Source organism: Triturus cristatus, chromosome 12 (assembly GCF_964204655.1).
Source record: "Triturus cristatus chromosome 12, aTriCri1.1, whole genome shotgun sequence".
Lineage (NCBI taxonomy): Eukaryota > Metazoa > Chordata > Amphibia > Caudata > Salamandridae > Triturus > Triturus cristatus.
Window position 1 is genome coordinate 790,421,222 of NC_140595.1, and position 8,854 is coordinate 790,430,075.

Consider the following 8,854-nt stretch of genomic DNA (forward strand, 5'->3'; position numbering starts at 1 on the left):
GCCGGGGGACATAGTAAGAGCCCTACTCAGGTGTCAGCTAACATTTGCGGTGACAGGGGAGGCCTCTTGAAGTACGCCCCAAGTGTTATATGTAAAATGCCAACAGACATGTCGAGCAGGATTGACATTCATGTTGGATTTGGCACTATAATGTCAATAAGGATGCTCACAGCCCCACCCTGCATATTCTGTCAGATTACGGGAGGTCATCTCTGACCATTATGGTTGGCCTATTGTTTGCTTCTGGAAGGCATTTCATACCCATTAGCACTTATTCAAATGCTAATTACTGACTGACAGACGTGGGAGAGCAAATGCAAATGGTCTTCCAAAAGCTTCAGGGATGGAAAAGGTAACTTTCTAAAAGTACCATTGAATTGTATTTTAAATAACTATTAATAGCTGTTCCATTTTTTTTCTAGCTGTTTCCTAATACAAATTGGCATTACTGACCCTGTGTGATCCAGAGTTTCCCTCTAGAGTCACCAGCATTACTATAATTGAAATAGCTTTGGAGTATTTTTTACTGAGAGGACATGTTTAACATTAAATTCACACGGGCGGAAAGGGTGTGGCGTAAGTCGTACGATGCCGATAAGAAATCCATCTACCTGGCCCTAGTTAAGCATTACCATCGAGCTATATGCAGGGCCCGGGCGGCGTTTTACGCAGCCGAATTTAGAAACAGTCCTAACCCGACTAAAACCATCTTTAAAACCGTAAAAGATTTAATGGCAAAGAGAGTCCCCCCACAGTTGGACAGTTCCATCGCCCACTGTGAAGCCTTAGCCACCTTCTTTCTGGATAAAGTCAGGAAAATCTATCTGGCGTTTCCTAGCACACTGTCTCCTGTGATCCCCTGGAGTGGCTCTAGCAGCTGCCCATCGCTGCACTCCTTTCCTACCATCTCCGATGAGGAGTTCGCAATGTGGGCTCTGCGAGTCAAGTCTGGATCGCCTGCAGACCCGGTAAGATCTGCTCTTTTTAGGGACGTTGCTTTTCAGGGACGCACTGTAGTGTGCTCCCTGATTAACCTTTCCCTAACCTCTGGCCTGGTTCCTGCCAAATGGAAGCAAGCGGTGGTTTCCCCGATCCTAAAAAAACCATCTTTGGATCCATCGAGACCTGAAAACTACCGCCCTATATCTTTGCTCCCTTGGCCGGCCAAGGTCATGGAGGCCCATGTAAATCGGGCCCTCACGGAGCATATGACCCTCGCGAATGTCCTGGATCCAATGCAGAATGGGTTTCGTGCTGGTCACAGCACGGAGACGGCCCTTCTGGCAATGGTTGAGCATTTGCGTAGTGTGCTCGATGCAGGTCAAACGGCAGCGCTTATTTTATTAGATCTGAGCGCTGCCTTTGACACGGTTTCCCATCGCATCTTGCTACACCGCCTGCAGGACATTGGCATTTGTGGTTCAGCTCTGCAGTGGTGCCGCTCCTTCCTCAGTGATCGCTCCTTCTGCGTTGCCACCCCCCCTTTCCAGTCCAAGTATCATCCTTTGGACCTGGGGGTCCCGCAGGGCTCCTCGTTGAGTCCCACGCTTTTTAATCTGTACGTGCAGCCGCTGGCTGAGGTCGTCAGGCAATGGGGCCTTACCATGGTCTCCTATGCTGACGACACTCAGTTGGCGGTTACGATCAGCGGGGATGCCAAGCGGGATGCCCTCAGGTTCCAAAGCGGACTGAGAGAGGTGGCCAGCTGGATGAATAACAACTGTCTCCAACTGAACGCGTCAAAAACAGAGGTGATGATCGTTGGAAGGGAAGCGGACCACTGGGGGGACGAATGGTGGCCTTCAGAGCTGGGATCAGCGCCGGTCCCTGTTCTGGAACTCAGGAATCTCGGAGTCTGGCTTGACTATACGCTGAGCTTTGTGACTCACACAAAGAGAGTGGCGGCCTGCTGTTTTGGGGTACTACGCGGGCTAAGACCTTTGCTGCGTTTCTTCGATGCCCCTACAAGACAGCTGGTCATTCAAGCAATGATCATCTCGCGGTTGGATTATGCCAGTTCCCTCCTATTAGGAGTAAACCAAGCCGAGATTCTTCGTTTACAACGAGTTCAGAATGCGGCGGCTAGGGCGGTGGTCGGTCTGCCTCGATCCTGTCCTACTTCTAACACCCTGCGGTCCTTGCACTGGCTCCCGATAGGTAAGCGTATTCAATTTAAGGCTCTCTGCTTGGTTTTTAAAATTCTGAGAGAGTTGGCACCCGGAATACTCAATTCATTGATCTCTCCTTATGTGCCTACCCGTTCGTTACGATCCCTTGGACAGTCCTTGGTGGTCGTCCCCCGTTTCAGACTTAGTCGGATGGGGGGTCGCTCCTTCCGTGTGAAAGCCGCATCCCTCTGGAACGCTCTCCCCTTGGAAATCCGTCTTTCGAACGACCTAATGTCTTTTCGCAGAGCTTTGAAAACCTTCTTGTTTTAATTATTTCCAGTTTCTATTTTGTTTGCTTTTTGTCACCGGTTCCAGTGTTGTGTTGTGTTTTCCTTTCCCTGCGCCAGGACGCTCCTTTGCTGGAGCAGCTGTGCGCATTAAAATGTAACTAACATAACATAACATAACATGTCCTAATTGTAAATACCATGCACTCTACCTTATGGGTAATCAGGTATACATGGGGGTGACTTTTAAATAATTAAAAGTAAGGCAGACTGCAAATGATATGCCTGCCGTCATGTTTGCACTGCCACTGTAGTGGGTGGCACAATGGCTGCTGCAGTACACTGACATTTAACTTACAGTCACTGGGTATACATCTTGTACCATAAACCTGGGACTTATAGGTAAGTTAAATATTAGGGGTATGCCAATTTCACCATGTTGAAAGCGGGAGGATGGACTTGCTATCACTGATCATCAGGGGTAAAGAGCGCAGAGTTCCACAGCCAGCAAAAATATAGAGTCCAGCATAAGGCTAAACATTTGGGGTGACCCTGCGGAAAGGGCACACTTCCTACTAGAACCAATAAGGGACCACCATTTAAAGTGAATGACTTCCAAGAGTACCTTTGATGGCTCAATAACTGTCATCAGAGGATAACATGTCGCTGGCCACAGGCAAATACAGACATCAAGCACTTTATGTGGATTATTAACAAGGCTCTCAAATTAGGGGTTGAGCAAGGACAGGACCCAGAATGGACCATTAATAAGGGCTCATAGAAAAAGCCCCACAGTATCAATGGATACCTGCCAGGCATTCTAATGTTTTGGCATGTCACAAACAACTTCACTCCTGCGACAGCTAGATGGGAACCAAACTGGTTCATCGCCCAGTCAATCCAGCGGCGTCATAAAATTAATAATGATGACATCACACAATGCTAAAGAGCTACAGACAGAATACTGACGGAAGAGGATCTAGCGATAGGCATCCAGGATGAAAGTTTTGCACCCCCTATGAACAAGGCTTATGGGTGGTAGTAACTGTGGAAGGAACAATGGTCACTGCCTGCCGAGGACAGAAATGTTGACCTGCAATATCTTGTGGTTCAAAAAGATCCCCCACACCACAAATGTCCCACACGGACATGCCAGAGCACTTTGAGGGAGGAAGAGAGCTGCCAGATGAGGCCAGTGAGAAAGGATGGCTCGACAGCTCATCACCATTGTTTTCTCAAACTGCGACTCATAACATCCGAGTGAGCCATCTAACCATCTCTCTGAAAGTTCTGCGGTGTTAGTCAGGGAACTCCGGAGCCTGTAACACCACTATAGCATGAGACAAATCCTAAACCCCAGCCAAAGACTATGTGATTATGTGTCCAGTACAGATGTGAGCCCCAGCGTGGTATGTCTTATTGCTGGCTCACCCTATGCACGCTCACACAAGGCTTCTAATCGGCCTTCAACAATCTGTCCACTTCACTGCTTTCTTAAAGTCCTCAGGCCTGAGAATTGTTAAACCTAATTTGTTGTATTTCTGTGTTAAAGTGTGCACTGCCCTATGTGATTTATGCTGGGCAGTATTATTATCTATGACTGATTTTAACTTCATCTTCTCTGTAATGTGTGCATTCTTAAAACAATACCCTGCAATCTGATTTGTGCCGCATGAAACTTTATTCCAGTGTTTTAAAGTTCCTTATCGTAAGTTTTCATTTTTTAGCAACTGTATTAGACAGAAGCAGCATACATCATTTCAAGACACATTTTGCATATAAACATGCATGAACATCACTGTTTCTGAGCCATGCAATGATCATGTTATTTTAAAGTGATTGCCATAGGTGTCAATATCTTACAATACACTTATTTCCACATTTTAGGATTTGCCCATTAATCTGTTTCCCTGGGGAAGTTACCAACAGCAGGGTACCGATTACTTTAGAGGGCTGATTTACTATGAGGATTATACGTGGAACAATGAGTGTCTCTTTCAAAATGAGGAATTACAGGGGGAATCAGTGATTACTGATCTGATTTCCACAATTACTAAGGACGTATAAGTAAATTAAATATGCCATTTGGGAATGAGCCAATATTACCATGTTAAGGGGTGAGAGCACTAGCATGTTAGCACTGATTAGCAGTGGTAAAGTCCACAGAGTTCTAAAGCCAGCAGAAATGAGGTCAGAAAAGTAGAGGAGGTTGGCAAATAGTTGGGGGGGAAGACCACCTATCAGGTCTAACACCTTCAAACAATGACATTCTATGAAACTGATGGGAAAGGGGCAGAGACAGAGTCAGAATCTTACTTATGTTATGTTATAACATTTTGAACTGTTCATGAGACTGGTCTAATCTCTGAGAAGGATCTACTACAAAAATAGGGCTTGATTCACAAAGGTTTTGTGTAACTTTACGATTGTTTGCTATTTACAAAGTCATTTTACTTGTAGTATCTTTACAACTGCGGAGTCTCCGCATACAAAAAGATAGAACAGTCCTATCTTTTATGTGCAGAGGTGCCGCACTTGTAAAAATACTGCTCACAAGTGGGTAGTTTACCTTTGTGAATCAGGCACTTGGAGTGGAATGATCAGATTAAGAAACAATAAATGAACTAGTTGAGTCTGTGTTAAAATATGACATGACTGATGAAAAGAAGACAAATAACTGAGGAAAAGAACTTAGAAAAATCTGGTGGCAACAAATCACTTAATGTATCTGGGTGTGCTTCAATGCTTAAGTTATATCGAAGCAAGTTACCATTCAGGGATCAAATGTATTAAAATTAAAATATAGCACACACTATTGCACACCCATGCCCATGCATGCAAGACCAATCATGGCCATGAGAGGCAATCTGTACACGTATTTGACAAACCGTGTGTCCTCCTTATTATTAAAAAATCCCTGTATCACATAATTTGGGCATAAGTATTATTTCCAATTGACTTGTTCACAATAGATCGCGAAGGCAACTCCGCCGATACAGTAAGGAAACAACATACACACCAATGATACCTAACACGATATTCAGTGCAATAAGATAGACTTGTAGGCACTATTACACCACAAGACCATACACCTGATCCTGATTGAGCGTAAAACTTACTTCCGACAATATATCATAACATATCACCACAGAAATAATGTAAATAATACGAGGACAATGTTTCACTTAATAGACCATCACAAGATGGTTGTCAGACATGCACATTCCAAACATTACCGGAGACGCCTACTTAAAACATGTGACACCCTCCCACTCTTGCCCTTGACCCAGGTGAGCAGAGGGACAGGGTAGGTGTACCAGAGAAGAGACACTTGTGAACACCCCAGATACTGTGCACGTCCCCTGCATCGACTTTTAGGGCATAGCGGACCACCTCTCGGGTGAGGCATGCATATTGAAGCTCGTGACAACTTGGGCGAGCAAGAATGATTGCATTTTCATAATGTTTGCTGCGTGTTCCATGTGACTGATTCACTATGTACCCGGCACGGGCGACTAGCACAGCTCTTCCCAATGGTGAATGTGTTGCAAGTGATTTCATGCACCATTTTCCGTTGATAACGAATTATTTTCAAAGCAACTGATCTTATTGAAGATTATTTTCTCCAAGCATTATAATGTAATTAAGGTTAACTACTATGCTGGAAATGTGTGGACTAACTATATATATATATATATATATATATATATATATATATATATATATATATATATATATATATATATCAAGCTCAGTTGACCACCTGAAGAGCGCTTTCCAAACTCGCGGCGGGTGCATGCAGACGGCGGGGGTGGTAACCCACCATCTTACACAACAACTTCCAAAATGCTGCACTCCTGAGGTGAATATTAAAAGCTAATTTATTTCACAAACGTGTTTCAGCGATTTGCCTTCATCAGTGCGGTTAAAAGCCAAATGCAGGGAGACAGGATGAGAGTCCCTTTTTTTTAAACAAACCAAAGAGTCACAGGGCCGGCTTTAGCACTGGTGGCGCCCTGTGCGACAATGTTTGTTGGCGCCCCCCACCACACCCCATGACCACCTCCGCCACAGATTCCCTCATTACCACCATTTGACAGTGCCCCTCAAGTCTCCATAACCACTGTCTCTTAGATTATTTTAGTTTCATAGCACCACTCATACCAGTTTAAGGTGTCAGAACTCTTTACATCACACACACATTGCAGAGAGACAATCATGTTTGTAAATCAGCGTATAGGAAATGTTACATAAGACAGAGTCTACAAGGTGTAGGAGTCACATGTCATCCATTCTGGTAGGCAGTATAGTTTAAGAGTACTTGGTCTGTAAAAGCACAAATTCAGAATTTAAAAAGTAACACTATAGTTAGGGGTTTTCTTTAAGAATGAGAATTAATTTCTACCTAAAGTAACCCTTTTTGCAATATTAGGATAATGAAAGACTGGAAAAAAAGACATAGCTCTAATATATTCCTTCCAGTTTGCATGCAGCTCTTTGATGACAGTTAATAGCTCACAGCTCTATATTAGGATTTTACCCTGCAAGTAACAGAAGGATCTCTCTGACAAAAGCGGTAATCCATTGACCAATTTATATTATATATATGCACTTTTTGATCTGAATAGGACACGTTCTTTGCAACAGACATGTTAACGCTCTGCACTACAATGAGTCAACATTTTTTAGACAAAGCTCCGGTCTCTCTCCAGGAAGAACATTCATCAAATGAGTTCTCTTGACATTTTTATTGCTGGGACAAGGAACGCAGCATCAGGTGCTTTTAAAATAATAAACATTGCACCCCCACCCCAAGTCAGTGCTCGGTGCGATGGCACGATCGCACCGCCCTGCTTCTGTGAGTTGTTGATTGTTAGTTTTTCAACGCGTGATTGCCATGCCCCTGTGAGTAAATGCAACAAACCAGGACCCCCTGCTGATAACCGCAACTCTAATTGCAGGGAAAATATACAATCTAAACAAGCATTTGCAATGCATTAGGTCTCGCATTTACTAGAGTTTGAGCCATTGGCATTGTAGATTACAATGCCTTTTATTAATGTGTTGGTTTTTGAAACAAATATATAAAAAGCATTGTCATTTACAATGCCAATAGCATAAATTCTCGCAAATGCGAGACCTATTGCATTGTAAATGTGACAACCTGCTTTCATCAGACTGCTCAGATGTGCGCACACACAAACACATTGAAGTGCACTCGGATAACCCAATTAGACGCAAGAGTCAAATTAAAAGATAACATGCATTAAAACACCTCAATTTTGTCCCGAAGACGTTTTAACTGAAAGAGGCTGAGAGTATGCTTTTTGGGAGGTGAAGCGCGCACACACAAACACATTGAAGTGCACTCGGATAACCATACTAGACACAACAGAAGAAGAAGATGTCAGGCACTAAAACCATCTCAATTTCATCCCGATGGCGTCTAAACTGAAAGAGCCTGAAAGGATGCTGTTCGGGAGGTAAAAGTACATATAGAAACTGAATTTGTTTTTACTGACTATTATAAAACAGACCAAGACTAACTTCCTGTGTGTGCTTTTTAAAATGAAAGTGTAAACGAATTACCTTGAAATGCACACTTTGTTGTGTGTTAGTTTTGGTATGCTGCAGCAGCGGCGCTGTCTATCAACTTCTTGGCGCTGCATGTCTTTCTTGCCGTACCGCTCAACATGCAGCAGGGACTAGTGGGAGGTGGTTTAGCGGCTCCCAATTATATAAAATGCTGTATGTGAAGTAGTGCAACCCTCTCCACCTACTTCAAAACGTGAGAGCGGAGGCACTGTAAAGATGGAGTGACTCTATGTCACTCCCGCGCCGGATGCATCTGTTTCCATTTGTAGGGACGCTGTCGATACCTCGCCTGGTCGAGCCACTGGGTCCCCAGACAGTATAAGTGCAAACACAGAATCAACTGATTGAGGGTTTCGAACCCCCGCTGTGTGCTGTAGTCTGTCAGCAAATTCTCAAGGAGGGTTAATCCCCTGCTAATGGGGATGTTATTGTAACCCTGTGAATTGCGAGGAGGCGCAGGGCGGAAGCAGCTTTCTGACCGGGATGCCTGAGCACAAACAACACAAATAAAAGTCCTCAGTGGACTAATGCATCCACTGCTCTTAAAAACAAGACCGGAGGGGTGGGGGTGGATCGGTCAGCAACATGCAAAGTGGTGGGTGGGAGAGGAATGCAGCATCACGTGTAAAAAAAAATAGCACTTCAATTGAAGAGCACTTTAACGAAGGCACGAGCGAATGGAGACCAATTAAATATAATGAATCTGTGCCTTGTCCCTGTGCCAGACAAAGGAATGGAAGTGACACATGGGCTCTGGTGGCTATTTAGCTTGCAGTAAAGCAGAATGACAGAGATTCCAACAAAGTGCCAAGCAATGGCTGGGTTGAAAGCCCAATACTGTATACAATAGAGGTGAGCCCTCAT

General features: G+C 44.2%; 1 pseudogene across 1 annotated transcript in view; it reads right to left on the bottom strand.

Moving 5' to 3' along the window:
* LOC146782857 (monocarboxylate transporter 13-like) overlaps positions 1 to 8,176 on the bottom strand; it is a 33,104-nt pseudogene extending 24,928 nt beyond the window's left edge. Inside the window, exon 1 of the transcript XR_014972005.1 lies at positions 7,985 to 8,176. The product of XR_014972005.1 is annotated as a monocarboxylate transporter 13-like (transcript). The remainder of the gene's footprint in view (positions 1 to 7,984) is intronic.
* Between the last annotated feature and the right edge of the window lie 678 nt (positions 8,177 to 8,854).